The sequence below is a fragment of the Littorina saxatilis genome, linkage group LG13, assembly GCF_037325665.1.
Source record: "Littorina saxatilis isolate snail1 linkage group LG13, US_GU_Lsax_2.0, whole genome shotgun sequence".
Lineage (NCBI taxonomy): Eukaryota > Metazoa > Mollusca > Gastropoda > Littorinimorpha > Littorinidae > Littorina > Littorina saxatilis.
This window is the reverse complement of record NC_090257.1, coordinates 31,498,386-31,518,793: the sequence shown is the minus strand read 5'-3', so window position 1 is coordinate 31,518,793 and position 20,408 is coordinate 31,498,386. Positions and strand designations below refer to the sequence as shown.

General features: G+C 39.7%; 2 protein-coding genes across 2 annotated transcripts in view; both read right to left on the bottom strand.

Moving 5' to 3' along the window:
• The window catches only part of LOC138945503 (ficolin-2-like), a 134,973-nt gene extending 127,136 nt beyond the window's left edge, over positions 1-7,837 (bottom strand). The window contains exon 1 of the mRNA XM_070316939.1: positions 7,821-7,837. The gene's annotated coding sequence lies outside the window, so the exon portion shown is untranslated. The remainder of the gene's footprint in view (positions 1-7,820) is intronic.
• LOC138945502 (fibrinogen C domain-containing protein 1-like) overlaps positions 1-20,408 on the bottom strand; it is an 89,695-nt gene that overhangs the window by 29,216 nt on the left and 40,071 nt on the right. The window lies entirely within an intron of this gene.

Below are 20,408 nucleotides of genomic sequence, written 5' to 3'. Positions count from 1 at the left end.
GAGTTCGAATCCCTGCCAAGTCGTTTATTTTTTCTGCTCGATCCTTCTTGACAACAAATATGCTCAGCTCTGCGAGAGCAAACCGGATGTTACCACTGCAAAATTCAAGCGTTGACTGAAGCTCTCAAGGTCATACACGCCGTATAGGTGGGGTTTCGGGTAGTGTTTGCTGTACAGAAATCTGTACATGATTTTGTCCCTATTTTTCAACCTCGTAGCCCCGGAAAGTCATAAATAGACCACAGCTTTAACCCATATCAATCAAGGTTTGTTATGAGCCAAACGGCTTTCCATATGAGATTATATACGTACCACTGCCGCCGCCACCAAATAATCATAATATACACTTTACAACGGATTACACACACACACACACACAGATAACAAGGTAATCTTGAACTTTAGCGTGACGAAAATGCACCGAAAATGGTGTACGTTGTCAACCATGGGACATCATCTACACGAAAGAGTTGTCTCCCTTGTCTGGTCACACGGATAATTCCTTCTTTGATGGGTCAAATGCATTCGTACAGTTCATCATCGGAGTTCATTCCGTAACTTCAAAGGGATCTAAAATGACTTGTTATGATTACAAGTACAGGTTCTACAAATTTGGAGACTTAAATGCCTCTGAATTAAGAGCTATGAATTTAACACGCTAAAGTTCAAGATTACCGATAACACGATATAGCAGCTAGTCTCTCGCACCGAATTCCAATATTTTGCATCTTTGGTCAAAAACGCGTACAGGCCTCCCTTCAAGTTCAACTTCTGGATGTGGATGCCCCACTGACTCGGTGTAGATCGTCACAAGAACCGAATTCGTCTGATAAAACAATTAACTTACCCTGCTGTGCGAGCCTGGGCAACAGCGTTAATTAAAACTGCACTCGCAAACAGTGTTTTTCATGTGGATTCCCAGTCCAAGTTTTTAAGTCGCTTAACCACGTGACTAATAACTGATTAATACAGGTGTATTTATTATTAAATACAGGTGTATTTAATTTTAAATACAGGTGTATTTATTTTTAAATACAGGTGTAATTATTTTTAAATACAGGTGTATTTATTTTTAAATACAGGTGTATTTATTTTTAAATACAGGTGTATTTATTTTTAAATACAGGTGTATTTATTTTTAAATACAGGTGTATTTATCATTAATTACACCTGTATTTTATAATAAATACACCTGTATTTAATAATAAATGCACCTGTATTTAAAAATAAATACACCTGTATTTAATAATAATTACACCTGTATTTAAAAATAAATACACCTGTAATTTATAATAAATACACCTGTATTTAATAAAAAATACACCTGTAATTAATAAAAAAAATACACCTGTAATTAATAATGATACTTATTGTATACGTTTAAGAAATAAATACAGCTGTATTTATCATTAAATACAGGTGTATTTATTTTAAATTACAGCTGTAATAGTTATGAGCCAAACGGCTTTCCATATCACCGAGCGAACTCAGGCGAGACACGCAGCGTGCGGCGACAAGACAACATCAGGTCAAAGGTCAGTCACACGACGTAAACATAAACAGTGACAGCATTACAAGTGTGGAACAAAACGCTGAGTCCGGTGTTGTTGACAATGTGTTTGAGACCCCACCCAGTCAGACGGCACAGCGCCCTGATTACAACAACACCGACAATTACACGCAGGAACCGCCTGATTCTGCAATGGATCAAGACCCTGACACAGATAAAACGTTGTGTGACACCAGCGACACGGATTCAGAGAACGACGAGTTCCTTCAGTATTGGGAAGATCGGCGCGATACTGTAACCCATTATTTGTCTTCACTCAAGCCTAAGGAAAGAGAGGCAGTCTTAGAGTGTGCCGTGACACCTGTTGTGAGAAAAGTTGTCCTTGATCATCGCTATGGACACCACTGTCTGTATGCATTGACTGACCGGATGGTGTTTCAGTATGGACTGAGAGAAGGTGTTGTGGACAACTGGTTTTATTTTACTGAAGAAACTGAAGACACTGATCTACAATACAGCATTATCCTTAGCTGTCTCAGACGATGGTGCGATGTTGACCCGCTTAGGTACGCCGATCAGATAGAAAGAATGAAACAACACATCGAGGCGTGTTGCCATGTCATGCTTGACTGCAGTGGCACACAGTGATGGTGAGCCGACCACGCCAACATAACACGCCTGACGCTGCTGACGGACACGGACTTCACGGACTTCACGTTCCACCAGGAACACTCTTCTTCGTTGACCCAGATCTACACTATTCGCTTTGTTGAACTTTCCCCAACTGTGCCTTCGTGAAATATATATCGAGAAAAAACTCTGTTGACAAACAATCGAAAAATCAACAATAACATGGCATACCATGCTATACGACTAACGATACACATGTTATCGTTGTCCTGTCGCGTTTCGTTCTTTTTCATTTTCTTTTCTTTTTTTCCTTTTGCTTTTTTTTCTCTTGTCGAAAAGGTTGTAAGCTGAAAGAATTATTAAAAAAAAAAAAAAAAAAAAAAAAAAAAAAAGAGAGGTACAGTAAAGCGTGCTATGAAGCACAGCGCAACCACTACCGCGCCAAACAGGCTCGTCACTTTCACTGCCTTTTGCACTAGCGGCGGACTACGTTCAGTTTCATTCTGTGAGTTCCACAGCTTGACTAAATGTAGTAATTTCGCCTCAAGCGACTTGTTTCTTGTTTTAGCGTATCATCAACTCATGTCCCTAAAAGGAAAATTTCCTGTGAGGACGTTAAGGACCCCCTAGATTCATAAAGATTACTCTCAGTGCTTTTTAAACTCACATTTTTTTAGTTGCAAGCTCTGCAGTGTCTGGTTGCAAGCTCTGCAGTTGGCTTGCACCGGCTTCCCCTGGCTGGTCTCACGGAGCGACAACTTGATGTCATCGTCGGCCACGTCAAGTCGGGCTGGAGCGCTCAGCGAGGATGCAGTGTGCAGAACTTAAACAATGCGTAATGCATGCAGTTATTTAGAATGCGGGGTGCTTACAGAGATTTGCATTGAAATGACAAACTGGCGACTAAATTGTGAAAAAAGGGAAACTGGATTACACGGGTTCACGATGGCTCAGAGGTAAGATAAACCACGCAAAAATAAATTCTTTGAAAATTGCTCGCTCTTTACGGAGGGCACCTAGAATGTTCTCAAGCGGTGAGTGTTTAAATGAAATGGTGTTTGTTCTGTGTGTAAAAGCCTGACACACATGGTTTACATGGACAGTGATGGTTTACGGGAGGCTTACTGTGCCTTTAACGTGCAGAGAATATCATATCACAAGCAGGAGCTGAGGTAGCTCCTGACAATGTGCTTTGCTGGGCTGTGACGACAATATTCAGCTCAGAACATGATAGAAACCCGTCCTTGTAAAAGGCACGTGATTACATCGAGAGTATCGTATTTCCCATACTTATGAGCATATCATGTAAAACGTCATTCGCAGAACTCCTAAACGCCGAGGGTTGTCTTGTAGACCTAAGTATTACACAGGTTTTTTTTTTTAACATGAAGCAACGGTCAAATGTCGCATGCTTTTCTTGCTTCTGTTAAAAGTGGAAACGTAGCATTAGAACATAACCTTTTTTGTTGCTGCAAAATAAACACTTCTAAAAGATATCGTCTGAATATGCAATGGTGAGTGTGTGTGTGTGTGTGTGTGTGTGTGTGTGTGTGTGTGTGTGTGTGTGTGTGTGTGTGTCACTGTGTGTTTGTCAATAGAAACAAATCGGAACATGAAACCCACTGGATCTGCCTCAAATGATGACATTTTATACCACACGCATTCAAGCAAATTCAACAACAACAACAACAACACCTTCACCACCACCACCACCACCAACAACACAAACACAAACAACATCAAACACAAGAGCCACACCAACAACAACCACCTCCATCAACACCACTACCACAACAACAACAATCATTGTGGAAAATTGACACGACAATATGTATTAAGGTATCAACCAAAAAAACATGACGACCTATAACGTATACCATAAGCATAATACGTAAATTGACTGTCAAAACAGCACTTGCATACATGTAGCTTAACAGCTATGATAAGATAAGATAAGAATACTGTAATGTCCATGTTCATTGTTCATACATGGAAACTTGTCTTTTGGCAACACACCCCATTAGTCTTAACACAAAGACAACTATCAAAAGCATAAACGAACATAGATTCACTTCTAAGATTAACTTTTACATAAGCATATACATAACACCCACACTTACCTGACAAAAGCAGCAAGGCCACAACGCCACGTTCAATGAGTGCTGTCATCGTGTTAGAGTTGAACAATGCGGCAGTGAACATTGCTTATAAGACGGGAATACATGTTGCCTTAGTCACTCTTGCAGCTGAAACCGTTGTTGTAGCCAAAGCACGCACGGTTCTGTGCTGATGGAAGATGACCAAGTCCTTACAGACAAACCATCTGAAAAGTTATTTAAGTGAAGATGTCGATCGATCCTTTTAGACAATTAAGGCACACATGGATCTTTGTATATTTGGAAGACAATATATTCACTCCTGCATGTGTTTATGTATTTATTTACTTATGAATTTTTTTAATTTTTTATTATGAATGTATATATTTATTTATGTATCTATTTATGTATTATTTATGTATGTGCACTATTTAAAAAAAAACATACACGTAAAAACATTATTGTGAGAAAGAGTTAATTTGTGATTAGCTTTTCTGAGACAAATAACGCCTTTAATCGCGTGTCCTTACATTTTTAGCTAGTGCTGAATTGCATTTTATCCTCCGAATTGATACTCAATCTCAAATTGGAACGAACGAAAAACAAAAGAACGATCTTTATTACTCAAGGATGTAAATTTAAGGCTAACGCCCTTGCAACAAAACAAATATATATATATGTTACAGTAAATTCTCAAAACTAGGAAATTTGCGAAATCCCTGAAAATTTCAGTAAAATTGTGAATTTCCTGTTTCACTCGGGGATTTCACGAATGTTGGATGCTCGCAGTGATCAGATCAAACGGTGTCGAGCAGATGCTTTTTCTGGTCAAATGTCTCAAGCACAGCGAATGGTGAAGAGAAGTCGGGTGGACCTGAAAGCCGGAGAAGTTGGTGATAATGTCGCTGTGCCCGTGCCTCTAGTGGATCGTGGCAGAGGAGATCCAAGAAATATACTTGGTGTGATTTTACACAGGGACGTGGAAACAGACATCTACACGATTGCGGTTAAGGCTGGTATCTTACATGGCGGATATTCTCGAAACCAGTTTGATTTATGTCCGCAGAGATTGCTAACCGAAGAAGATGTCTCTCTTGACAAGGCTGTGTCGTTGCGGTTAGCCGTGATAGAACAGTCAGCATCAGGCGGGCAAGGCTTTGTGAAATGCAGCTGTGCAGGGTCGACAAAATGTCAAACAAATCGATGCAAGTTCTACAAAGCCAAAGTACTGTGCAACTCAAGATGTCACAGCAGCCAATCCTGCACCAATAAATAAGACGCACCATGAAGAAATTTGTAAGCGTCTTTTCATTGCCATAATTATGTCTTGGTTTGAACACGGTTTTAGTCAATTAAACATGAGACAATAATAAAACGAGAAATAATAGGGCCATGAACTCAAGCGAATGCTTATATTACGTGCCATATGTCTGTGCTGTACATGCCCGGCTTGTTTTGTTTTTATCTTGTATCATAATGGACTGTTCTACCACGGCTGGTCGCAAATGACAGTATAGGAGAGAGATGTGAGTGTCACAATGTACCTTTTAATGTACTCGTTCAGATTTTATGTCAACAATTTTATGAAATAATTACAGTTTAAGAGAGAGAGATGAGTGTCATAATGTACCTTTTAATTTTACTCGTTCAGATTTTATGTTAAACATTTTAGGAAACATGACAGTATAAGAGAGAGAGAGAGAGAGAGAGAGAGAGAGAGAGAGAGAGAGAGAGAGAGAGAGAGAGAGAGAGAGAGAGAGAGAGAGAGAGAGAGAGAGAGAGAGAAAAAAAATATGAGTGTATAACTTGCATTAATATAAGGAAATCAGAATCATTAAATGGTTCACAAGCAACCAACAAAGCACTTGTTTCTCTTCAAATGTGTTTCAGTAAATTTGCGAATTTCCTGCCCCTTGAAAACAGGAAATTTGCAAATTTCCTAGAAATTTTAGGAAATTCGTGAAATCCTCGAGTGAAACAGGAAATTCACAAATTTACTGGAATTTTCAGGGATTTCGCAAATTTCCTGGTTTTGAGAATTTACTGTAACATATATAGGCTATATATATCCCATGACCTCCCTTCTTTGTCTCTGTAAATGTACTCTAGGTATATTCCTTGTATTTCCATTGATCTCTTGTTACATCTATGGTGTAACTATTGCACTCTTATAACACATAAAATAGTGGATAAATAAGGGTGCACGAAATACATCATAGCTGGCTCTACTTTCTGTCGTCATTGACATTCCAAAGTGCACATGTACCTGGATGTGCAACGGGTTACCACGCTTTTGAGAACTTGCGCGAGAGTCGTTCAGTGCGTCATAGATTTCATGACGTCTGTCGACCATCGCGTCATATTATGGGGACGTAATCTGTTATTCGCTGTTCTCTTTCTTTCTTGTGATCAACATGACAAGCCGTATGTGTTTGAGTGTGTGTGCTCGTGCTCTCAACTAAAACAGAAGTCAAACTAGCAATCGTTAAAACCCAGTCAGTCCGACCAGCACTGCTATGTTCGGGCTATGCTCACGTGAAGTTACAGCGTGCCCGGTACACACGCCCTTATCGGTACATCATCGACTACGATTGTTCTCTGGACAAGCTGTTTAATGCATTTTGCGAGTATTTCTAGCTCTTCTGCGGTGCAGTAGGCCCTATAGACGATGAAGGTGTCCAAGATCTCAGGAGATGCGTGTGTAACCACTAGGTATTCAGTCAAATCCGTGTAAGAGGCTTTCAATTGACGGGGACAACCAAGCCACCATTATGCACCGATTTGACATAGATAAACAGACGTGCCTTTAGAATAAGGTATGTCCAGAGGTGCCTCATCTGAACACACAACTAAAGCTTGATGTTTCCGTCACACTTTGTCTTTTAGATCTTGATGGGATATAGAGGTTACAACACGAGTGATTTTTTATATGGCTTGTATTTCAGTCAAGACCCAGCGGGAATATCAAAGGGACTCACTAGGCTCGTAAGTCCCTTGATATTCATCCGCTGGGTCTTGACTGAAATACAAGCCATATAAAAAACCACTCGTGTTGTAACCTCTATATATACGACGTAAAACTCGATACAACAAGAAAATAACAATTGCAAACAAACACGAACCAAAGTGAAAAATGTCAATGCTAATTCTGCAATATTACCTATTCAGATATAGACATAAAAGAAAAAGAAAAAAAATGGCATGTCAATATTAAGCAAGGAAAAAAACAGCCAAATAATAATAATAATAATAATATGGGAGATTTATAGAGCGCTTGACGTTCTCTAAGCGCTTTACAATGAAAAAACATACATATATATATATATATATTCACATACAAAGCAAAGCGAAAAAGCATGTGCGAACGGTCGTTAATGTAAGATCAGAAAAAGGATTTCATTATATCAGAAGCTCATTATGGTTAAATCGTAACCTAATTAAATGTGAGCTTGAAAAAAAAAGTGTTCTCTCATTTTCTGAGTCAAACAGACAGACAGACAGACAGACAGCCAAAAACAGAAAGAGGGGGAAAGGATGCACACCACGTTAAATAATAAGTGTGTAAGAACAGTCAAGATACTCACGTAACAGACGAAGAAAGACAAAACTGAGATACAAGACACTGGAAATGGCCACGCAGCAGAGAGCGCGATGTTCACACAATATACTGGAATAGGCTGGAGTACACACCTGAGGCCATATTTCAAAGTGGTTAGGCAGTTTTAAAGGTTTGTTTTTATGTTGGTTCAGTGTTTTGTTTATCAGGAAAAAACAAAATGAATAGAGCTTGTCGCGCAAAATTTTGAGATAACGACTGAAGTTTGAGCATAGGTATGAGATTTTTTTACGCAAACCCTACTGAAGAATTTGTGATATTGTATTGTGAATATGTTAACAAAAAAACAATCGGATGATCACAAACTGAGGAAGAGAAATAGGGAAGCAAAATAGAAAATCAAACAGAGTGATTTTACAGGTGAATTTGGAATAAAACCCTTATGTATCCATTTTTGAAGCCCAATTTGGTTTAAACAAGTTTATTCAGTAAATTTCATTGGTACTATTACCGCATACATGAAATAAGGAACATGGAGCACAACAAGCTAAGCTTATGAGCGTACTCTTAAAAGCAAATGAAATTTGGCGGACGATTTTAATATAACAAATTTGAAATAATGTCAAAATAATAATGGTAAATTATGGTAGACAAACATGTAACAATAGAAGGAAAAAAAACCAACAAAAAACAACAAACAAAAACACAATGCTAAACTAACAACAGTACTCACACGCGCTCGCACACTCACTCGCACACACACGCATACAATGACTTCCACATGGTTGAAAATAGAATACTACCAGAACAAGGAAATGTAAACAGTACTGCACATGGTGGATGAGATAAATGCATTCATTATTCAAAACGTTTGCTTAATAAGATAAACCTGAATAACTGGTCAAATATCAATGCATTTTCGCTGTCTGACTTGTCTCTATTGCCATACAGAAAATCATCAGCGGTTAGCAAATCATAGTTGGGCAGTGTTGACAAGGTGACTTCACGTATTTGAAGAGATAAGGGGCAATGAAAAATATAGTGCTCCGCATTTTCAACAGGATAACCACAAGTGCATGACGGGTCGGGAATTAAATGTCTGTCAAATAGATCACTATTTAGATTGCTGATCCTCAATCTCAGTCTGCAATGGATAATTTCTGATTTTCGATCAGATGTGTATCTATACGAGGGAACAACAGAATCATCAGAACTAATACGTTTTTTTAAATAACCCAATAGAATCAAGTTGTTTTACAGTTTCTGGAAGCTCATTCCACAGGGAAGTCGAAGACAGAAAAAATGACTTTTTATACAATTCAGTTCGAGAGTGGTCTTCGTCTATGGTAAGGGTTCACAGAAGCAACGAGAGGAGGCAGACGTTCTAGTAAGTATGGTGGCACGCGTGCATTAACTAATTTGAAATACAAAATCAATTTGTGTCTTTTTCGCCTCTCCTTCAGTGTTGTAAATCCTGATTCATCGTACAATTTTTGGTGACTCGTGCCACGAACTGCACCTATAATGGTTCTTATGGCATCAAGATGCAAGTTTTCTAATAAAGTAGCTAATCTGTCAGAACAGTTATCCCAAATGACGTCAGAAAAATCAAAATGGGGAATAATAAAAGATTTATACATAAGTTCAAGTGCCTTTCGGCTAAGGCGATACTTATAGGACCGAAAACATGAGAGAAGAACACGTACTTTAGATATAATTGACTGAACATGTGATTCCCATTTGCAGTCGCTCTGAATCAGTACACCAAGATGTTTGTGAACGTGGTTTTCTCTCAGAACTGTTCCATCAAATACAAGAGGAAGGGTTTCAGGCATTCTATTTCCAGAAAAGGTCATCAAATCTGTTTTTAAATTATTGAAATTAACTTTCCATTTTTCCGCCCAGTGTGCAATTTTGGCTAAGTCTGCATTTAAGATCTGTGTCCGCGTGTTTGCATCATTTAGAGATAAATACAAACTGGTATCATCAGCAAAAAGTTTAATGACAGATTCGATATTAATGACAATATCGTTAATGTACACAAGGAACAACAATGGCCCCAGAACAGAACCTTGGGGAACACCTGAACAAACACGTCCGTATGTCGATTTCCTGCCTTGGATAACAACGGCTTGTAACCTGCCTGTCAAATAATCTTCAAACCATTTTAATAAAACACCTCTTATGCCTATAGCATATAATTTATGCAACAAACCCTTGTGCCACACTCTGTCGAAGGCTTTTGATATATCACAGAAAACAGCCTGAGTCGTCAACTGCTTATCTAAGGATTGGCAAAAATCGTCATACATACTCAACAACTGAAAACTAGTTGAATCACCAGGAATAAACCCTGACTGAGAAACCGTTAATAAATCATTCTCTGTGAGATATCGAAAAACATGGGCTTGAACACATTTTTCCAATACTTTTCCAATGCAACTGAGTAATGAGATCGGACGATAGTTACTGCAGTGTTCTTTTTCACCTTTCTTATAAATGGGATTCACATGAGCTACTTTCCAAATTTTCGGAAACTTTCCCTCAGCCAACGATCTCTGGAAAAGGGTTGCAAGCGGATTTGAAATAATACAAGCAGCAAGTTTAAGAAGTTTATTGTGAACCAAATCAGGACCTACTGCTTTCCTAACATCGAGGTTGTTTAGAACAGCGTACACCATTTCGGTAGTTATCACGAGAGGACTAATGGAAATGGGCTCTTCTTCAACTGGTGGAACGTCATCATCATGACCTTGTATATGCGACTGTCGTAGAAATGCTTCATTAAAAATCTCGGCTTTGTCCTCTGCAGAGTAATACACAATTCCATTGCTTTCAATCGGCGGAATCTCATTTGTACTCATTCCTTTCTTTTTCAAAAAAGAGTTGACTACCTTCCACCAGTCTTTATTGCCAAAATTATGAGGTGACAATATTCTATTTTCTAGTTCCCTAATGTGCTCTTCTTTCCTTTTTCTTATAACATCAGTCAAATTATTTCTCAACCGTCGGAAAAGAGACCAGCACCATACAGTATCCAGACGTTTGGCTAATGCGTGAATATATTGCTTTTTCCTAATCAACTTTTTGATTTCCTCGGTGATCCATACAGCATCGTGTCCGTTCATTGTCACTACCTTTACAGGCATACATTCTTTAGCTATCATCATTAACTTATCGGAAAACATTTCAGCGGCGTCATCAATGGATTCTAAATCGACTATATTATTCCAATCTACACTTTCCATATCTTGCAACAACTTGTCAACATCGATTTTGGAATAATTATATAGTGTTCGTTTGAATGAACCACCCGACGGTAAGTCATAATTCAAATATACAAAAGGACACGAGTGGTCACTGCATACAGGTGGTAGAACACCAACTCTTTTTACCAAGTTAGGACACGGAGTTAATACCAGATCAATTATAGTTGACGAGGTATCGGTTATTCGAGTGGGTTCTGATATCAACTGAGATAAACTGTTTGTGTTCATTAATTCCCGCAGATGAAACGGGGGGTTAACAGTACAATCAGCGTTGAGATCACCAAAGATAATAAACTTATGTGGGGTATTCATGGCAAGTTGAACGGAATCGTTGATAAGAAGCCAATGGTCGACGGTTGCACTCGGTGGTCTATAAAACACACCAACGAGAAGAGTATCTTGACCCAACTTAGTCTCAATCCAGATCGCTTCCAAATCAGGTATACACAAGTCGATCCTCGGTTTGCAAATCAGATTACTATTTACATAAACGGCTACGCCGCCGTGGGAATCCCCGGGCCTATCACGTCTAACTGGAGGGTGGTAACCTTTTAAGCAGATGCAGTCTTGGTCAACTTTGTCCGACAGCCAGGTCTCAGATACAGTTATTATATCAAACTTCCCCAATTCGGCCTCAAGGAACGGTGTCTTATATTGAAGACTGCGAGTATTTACATGAACAATAGAGATCCCATCCCCTCGGGTTGTGCTTGGTCCAGGATTAGGATGGATATCACCACACATAAACAACAATAAGCAAATTGCAATAGATATGGTTTGAGATGTAAAATTCACAGAATCAGCACAAAAAATGAGTGAGGTGGCATATTTCCACATCGAACCAGCAAAGTTCACAGCAATGTCGTAACAACATATTGGGTCGTTACGAGTAAGCTTCCGGGCAGGAAATAAAAACAAAAACAACGCAAGAGACAAGCCAGCACTACCACGAACGAGAATAATCATAAGCGACTGGATATTTCCCTTGTTAAGAAAAGATAGTTTATACACAGATAGCGCTGACGCAACAGGGAGATAACTTCCCACACTGGCTCTGTATTGAGACAGACTACACCCACCCATCTAGGTCACAGCTCGTTGCAAAAAATCAAACAAGGCAGAGCCAAGGGTGTGAGACAATCTCCCCGACACGTGCGCCCCATCCTTTTGCATCAGGCATGAAGTCATTGTGGACAACAACAAACAACAACAAGCAAACAAACCAACAATCAAACAGACACACAATCAACAACGTCGACAGTTAAAGTCAACAATCAAAAACAATCGAAAACAAAATATTTAGACACGCAGTCTCGCGTGTTAATGTAAAATATAGGGTAAACTAAGGTATCAATCAAAGGTAACTATTTCAAAAATAACTAAAAAAAAAATAACTAAAACAACCAGAGATAATAGAAGAGAAAGTACTGCCACTTGCTCTCTTGAACAACATTTAATGTTCACATGCAAAACAAAGGGTAAAATGCTGACCGCATTAAATTATGTCGTTTGGCCTGTGGTCTTTTAATACGTGCACAAACTAGGGCAGGCGTGGCACACCTGATGAGACACGCAGACCAGCTTAAAAGACACGTGAAAATACGTGAACAGTCCTCGTGCGAAAACGTGCACAAATAGCTGGTGGCAAAAGGAAACGAGGCGCCGAGTGAGCAAAGGCAAAGTTGTTTGACACAACGGGTGCAACGGGTACATGGTTCATAGGTACCAATTTGAAGCATGGAACACAGTCAAACATAAATTAGAAGTGCTAAAGTGGTTACAGTGTTCAGAAATAGTGTTAGATACCAAGTTGAGTTATCCCTCTTCATCACAGTTAAAAGGAACACACCTCTTGTCGCGCAAAATCTTGAACTGTGATGCTTTTACTTCCCCCACCCCCTACCCATTTTTCAGAAAAGAGAGCATATTATCTTCCAAATAGAAAGGCAAGGCAATCAGATGATCAAAAACTTAAGAAGAGAAATAGGGAAGCAAAAAATAACACCCAACAGAGTGATTTAACTGGTGAATTAAAAAAAAACCACTTTTTTACTCATGTTATAAGCTGAATTTAAAGCTTGAAAGACAGAAACAAATAAATTAAAAGTGCAAAACTGGTTACAGTGTTCAAAAATAGTGTTAGATACCAAGTTGAGTTGTCCCTCTTCCTCACAGTCACAGTTAAAAGAAACGCACCTCTCGTCGCGCAAAATCTTGAACTGTGATGCTTTTACTTCCCCCACCCCCTACCCATTTTTCAGAAAAGAGTGCATATTATCTTCCAAATAGAAAGGCAAGGTAATCAGATGATCAAAAACTTCAGAAAAGAAATAGGGAAGCAAAAAAGAACACCATAACAGAGTGATTTAACTGGTGAATTCAGAAAAAAAACCACTTTTTTACTCATTTTATTAGCTGAATTTAAAGCTTGGAAGACAGATTTTTTTTTTTAAAGTGCTAATGTGGTTACAGTGTTCAGAAATAGTGTTAGATACCAAGTTGAGTTATCCCTCTTCATCACAGTTAAAAGAAACACACCTCTTGTCACGCAAAATCTTCAACTTTGATGCTTTTACTACCCCCACCCCCTACCCATTTTTCAGAAAAGAGTGCATATTATCTTCCAAATAGGAAAGCAAGGTAATCAGATGATCAAAAACTTAAGAAGATTAATAGGGAATCAAAATAGAATATCCAACATAGTGATTTAACTGTTGAATTTTTTTCTCATTTTTGAAGCTGAATTAGAAGTTTGGAACTTGGAAGACAGAAAAAATAAATGAAAAGTGCTAAAGTGGTTACAGTGTTCAGAAATAGTGTTAGATACCAAGTTGAGTTTTCGCTCTTTATCACAGTTAAAAGAAACACACCTCTTGTTGCGCAAAATCTTGAACTGTGATCCTTTTACTACCCCCGCCCCCTACCCATTTGAACACAAAAGAGTGCATATTCTCTTCCAATTAGAAAAATAAGTAATTTTAAGCAACTGGACATTTTTAAAATACATCTTTTGCTTAGTCTATTAAAAACAAACAGACTAGGATTTAGCGCACCCATTTTAAGAAAAAGTTAACATGATAATAATAATAATAATAACGGGCATTTATAAAGCGCCTTATCAAAAGTTCAAAGCGCGGGACAACAATACATGTATACAAAAATCATACAATCACTGTCAGATTCAAACAACACATCATGCACATCTCACATCCCCAGACTCTATACTAAGGAACTATCCGTAGTGTTGTTGGAACAAGTGAGTTTTCAAATTGGACTTAAAAGATGAAATGGATGGAGAGTGACGTAATTGAAAGGGGAGTGAATTCCATAACTGAGGTCCATAATACGAAAACGTGCGGAAGCCATGAGCCTTGCGTTTAAAGCGACCTTGACAGAGAAGTCGAGCATCATCAGAAGAACGAAGGGTGCGAGAGGGAGTGTAGAGAGAGACCAGTTCAGAAAGATAGGCAGGTGCCGATTCAGAGATGATATTGTAGCAGAAGCAGGCAGCTTTATACCTAATACGTTCAGATACAGGAAGCCAGTGAAGTTCTTTCATGAGAGGAGTGCAGGGTTGTCGATGCTGTGCTCTGAAAATGAGACGTGCAGCAGAGTGTTGTACTTTTTGCAAGGGTTGGAGAGTGGAGTCAGGGCAGCCTATGAGAAGGGAGTTGCAGTAATCTAATCTGGACAGAATGCAGGATGTAACGAGAGTTTTAGTGGCATCAACAGTGAGAAATTTTCTTATGGAACCTATTCTTCTGATCTCAAAGTAACATGTCTGACAGACTTTTTTGATGTGTTGTTTCATTGAGAGGTGGGAGTCCATGATGAACCCAAGATTCCTAGCACTATCAGAGAGAGAAATGTCACTAGAACCTACTGTGATGGAGGCTGGAAGGGAAGTGGTCGAACAGGAAGCTCCAGAGAAAAGAAGAAATTCAGTCTTGTCATCATTTAACTTGAGCATATTGTTTGTCATCCATGATTTAATATCTGAAGTGCAGTTTTGGAGAGTGTGCGTCACCGCTTGGATTTCTGTAGGCTTGCATGCTTGTTGGAGTTGTGTGTCGTCTGCAAAGAGGTAGTGATTGACTGCGTGTTGCTTGATGACGGCAGAGAGAGGAGTGGTGTATAGTACAAATAAAACTGGGCCTAGAACTGATCCCTGGGGAACGCCGAAACAGAGAGGAGATGGAGGAGATGAGAGATTATTGACAGACACATACTGACTACGGCCCTGTAGATATGAACTAAACCAGTGAAGAGCGGTAGAGTGAATGCCAAAAACAGATTCGAGACGAGAGAGCAGAACAGAGTGATCGATCGTATCGAACGCAGCTGAGTTATCCAAGAGAAGCAGAACTGATAGGTCATCATTATCCAGAGCAGAAAGAATGTCATTCACAACACGAAGCAAAACAGTCTCGGTGCTGTGGCCAGCCCTATACGCTGACTGAAGAGGGTTGCAGAGGTTGTTGGTTTCAAGGTGGGAGAGAAGCTGACTAAGCACTACTTTTTCCAGAATTTTAGAAATGAATGGCAAGTTGGAAACAGGCCTATAGTTTTTCAACTGATTTTTATCCAGAGATGGTTTCTTGATCAAATATGATAATTGATATATCAGACTTTTTTTATGCAATTACTACTGAAGATTCCAGATCAGGTAAAACAATCATTTTATATCCTTTGTCACATTTTTTAATTTTTTTTTTTTTATAAATCGAGTCTTGTCTCTTTGTGTCATTTAGTTATTTTCAAGAATTCTATCCTGGCAAATTTAAAAAAAATCCCTACCTACCTACCCTATTTTGTTTACCCATGTTATTAGAAACAGACAATTTATTTTTATTGACCTAAAGATCTTGAAACATTTGTTTTAATAGAGAAATAACCAGTACAGCCCTTAGCTGTGTCACTCGAATTTCTTTGTCAGGCTGAAACTTAGCTGTTGCGTTGAAGTCTGCTGTGTGTGTCTGGGTCCAAAGCAACTTTCACATTCTCATCTACACACTCACGTTACTCACACAAGTATACAATTCTACCCACACAGGCGTTCGGGGATGGGGGTCTCGCACTCGGGCGAATCACACCACAAAATACAAAGTATGACGTACACAGATTTTTCTATTGAACCAAAAAGCAAATTAAATCATGAATAAATCAATCAAGCAAAACTTCCACACAATGACACACTCACTCTCGGTTCACACTGCGCTCTGGGCGCACACTTGGCAGCACGTATACCGTTCCGACGCCGTTTGTTTTCCTGCAAGTCCAGCACAGGCACACGATTGTCCAAGAATCACAATAATCCTCGTGAATGTCACAGCAGGCATAGTAAGGGTCCAAAAGGGTGCTTTAATGGTGGTAATCCGGCACACACACACACACACACACACACACACACACACACACACACACACACACACATACACACACACACACACACACACACACACACTCCGGTTTGGTAAGTTACCTGATAAATAATGTAGCCTGTAGATTTAACGGGGAGACTGATCAGACAGGAAGAGCAATACTTTCACATTTCCGATGTTCAGCGATAAACTTGTTTTCTTCGAGAGTTCGATCTTCGTGCGATTCTGGCGCGTTGTCACCAAGAACGTTAAAAAAAGCCCAGGATATCATCATGATGGCTCTCTACAAAAACCAGGTCTAGGAACTCTTCATCTAAAGTCAGTCAGTATTAACCTCCTCAACACAATCCTCATCTTGTCCCATAGTGATTTCTGCCGCCAAAGAACATGTGGTTCTCAACTCAAAAGACCGATTTGTCGTCTTCCGGCATTGCGAAATTCAGATCTACCCCAACTACGTGCATTGATCTGAGCAATAAAATGTAGATGCGATAATCTGCAAACATCTCTTCAACACAATCTGCATCTTGTCCCATCGTGATTTCTGTCGGCAAAGAACATGTGGTTCTCAACTCACAAGACCAATTTGTCATCTTCCAGTGCGAAATTCAGATATGCCCCAAGTACGTGCAATAAAATTTAGAAGCGATAATCTGAAAAACATCTTTTCGCGTGAACGCTGCCACGTTGTCATCAGTCCGATGTCTTTTATCCAGAGCAAGGATGAACACACTTTTTCATCAGCAGTTTGTTATGTTTATCCGCAGACTGCTTTCCATTACTTGTCGTCTGTTTTAGATTGACTCGTAGGGTTCTTCAGCCAGGCAAGAAGTGCTTGTTTACTGACACGTTCTCACGCACGACATGTCGTAAATGCAAGTTCTAACGATTGTTTTTTATTGCACTGATAGAGAATGTCGATAGTTGTAAACTTCTGCCATTTCCTAATGTTTATTTCATTATTTTGCATACGGATATGGCTAATAAGTGGATAATCTGTTACGACACGAAACGCGTTCTAAATCCGGGAAGGGAGGCTTCTCCAGCGTACTCTCAGGTGTATCCTACTGCCTTAAATCCTTTACGTGGCTAGGTGTGACTGTTTGCATTGTTTGATAGCGCGAGCGTAGTTCACAACAGCCAATCAAATTCCTTACATGCACGCATGCGCGCGATTCAGCAACACACGTACAACCCAAGAACACAGCTACATTCGTCTGTGACTGAGCGCCCGGCGTCAGTCCGTGACGTCACGATCGGGTTGATGTGTGTGTGTGTGTGTGTGTGTGTGTGTGTGTGTGTGTGTGTGTGTGTGTGTGTGTGTGTGTGTGTGTGTGTGTCTGTGTCTGTGTCTGTGTCTGTGTCTGTGTGTCTGTGTGTGCGTGCGTGTGTTTGTGCGGGTGTGTGTGTATTTACTGTTGATATGTATTTCTTAAAAAGTGTATACATTTTAGAAGTTAGGTACAGCACCATAACGAGGCGTCCGATTCACATGGTACTATCGGCACGAAATACATTCTTTGAAACATTTCTCACTCTCAACGGAAAGCAGCCAGGATGTTCACAAGCGACAAGCGTTCAAATAGAAGTATGTTTGTACTGTATGTAAAATCTCGGGGAGCTCTGTGATCAGAAACCGATGGTTTACGGTAGGCGGAGGGGGGCTTTAAGCCACTACCACTTTTCGGCCTCTTTTCACGCAGTCAGGAGGAAGCAACTCCATATACCGTGCAAATTATTGCTAATGCGGTTACTTCCCTTTGACCATGCAGTTGGGAAATCACCCATTGAAATGAAATTGCTGTCTTCTTTGGATGTTGGATTTGGATGTTCGGTAGGCCCCTAATTGTTAAAGCAGTTTTCATTTAACATAGTCTCTGTATCATAGGTTCTTACAAAGTAACCCATTACAATTTATACAACTACCCTTTCATCACATACCCGGCCGTCACCATTTTTGTCTTGCCAGAGACAAACACGAAACGTTACTTTCTGTTCTGGTTCTATTTGTACATTGTCCAAAATTTGAAAACGTTAATGATTCTGTCTTCGTTGGGATTGTAGATAAGCACGCATGGGAAAGATACCTTCCTTCTAATGCAAACCACGTTTTGAATCACCAGACGTGTAAATTATAAAAATGAGTTAGTGGTACCATCAAACTCCTATAGGCTAAACCATCAGTGTATATATATGTTACAGTGATAATGTATATTTAGGGTGGTCGGCTGCTGCTGTTTGATGAATACTAACATGTCAGGTTTGATTCCTGACAACATCTGCTCCTGGAGACACAGGTCACTCAACGCGTCATACGTGTGCTCCTTCTCGGCCATATTCACCCACCTCTCAAAATAGGCAGAGATACGAGCCAAATATTGACCACTGGTTTCGCCTTCCTGTAATTTACAGTGACGAAACTTTTGGCGATAGGTTTCCCCATCCAACTTGAAACGGTAACGTAAGGCATCCCAGAGTGTTGCATATTCTTGAGCATCCACATCTGATAAACTGTTGTACAACAACAATGCCTTACCTGAAAGACAAGTGCTCAGCCGTGTCGCCCAGGTGTCCTCAGGCCAACGTTGCATGCGAGCAATCCTTTCAAACCTTTTAAGGAAATCGTCCAAATCATCTTTGCTATCATCGAAAGAAGGCAATTTAGCCTTAATTACCATAATAGCTGTTGCATGCGCTCCCTCAGCTCTAGGAAATGCTGTGTTGGCACGAGCCTCGATCAACTCCAGCTGCCTCCGGTGTTCTGCAGTCTTCGCGCTGCCGGTCTGCTGCTTCGCGCTCTGTTTCGCGCTGCCGGTCTGCTGCTTCGCGCTCTGTTTAAACTTCGGACAAACCATCATGGAAAAGATGTTGGCATTGAGAATGACATTTGCAGGAGGTTTATGTGTGTGTGTGTGTGTGTGTGTGTGTGAGGAGAGAGGGGGGGGAGGGGGTAGTCAAAGCAAATAGAAACCGAAAATAGACAAGAAAAAGCAGTCTACAGCGAGGCATGGAAGGTCGACTCTACATGAAGTAGAGCTCAGCTTTGAGTAAACGATAACCAGACCTCATCGGACCACTTAATTTCTTCATGATCATATTCATTCATATATGCTACATTTGCCCGTAGTTTTTTGAACAGCTCTCATTCATTTACATGGTTTCTTTCAACACAATTTTGGTTTGGACAGCCTTTTTCAGTCGAGGTTTTTCATAGGATGGAAAGATTTATATTAATTATTGTTTGTTGTGAAAACAAGACAGTGCCAAAATGTCAGACAAAGTAACGAAACTGGAAAAACGACAGGAAAATGCCGACTGCTAGTCCGTGAAAAAAAGAAGAAGTAAAAAAGACTTGATTGTGACACGAAGAATGGCTTACGCCGACACATTCTACGTGTCATGACTTACAATAACATTATTTAGGGAAATTCCGATCTACATTATTTATGACTAGACTCACCTATAGTTAAACATTTATTCAGCAAGTTACTAGATCTCAGTGACGACAACAGTGTGTATCACAGGCACTATAATACACTGAAAGCATAGATTGTTTATAGGCTTAAAGTGTAACTAAACAGACATTTTGAAGTGTCAGCTTTACTGAATTGCTTTATGTTTTGTCCAAGTATAGACCTGTAGAAGCGATACTGGACGATTTTTCCAACGTTTACTGTGTTTTCTGATTTACTACGATTTTTTAAAAGTGTTGAACCCATTTCAGATTTACCTGCTTATCTGTTCTTGATTTGATACTTCCAAAGAACAAGTGGTACTTTGAGTTCCGGTTTTATGTTTTAACCAATCAGAATTTGGTTCCTAAATAAAATCGTCTGCTGCCTGTCCCAGCAGAGTCGGCAACAAGCACTGCTTGCCACATGTGTGATGTTACCAACAGAAATAGCCATACATTGGGCAAGGTAGCAATGTAAATGAATTGGATCTAACTAATGTGCTTGTACTGCA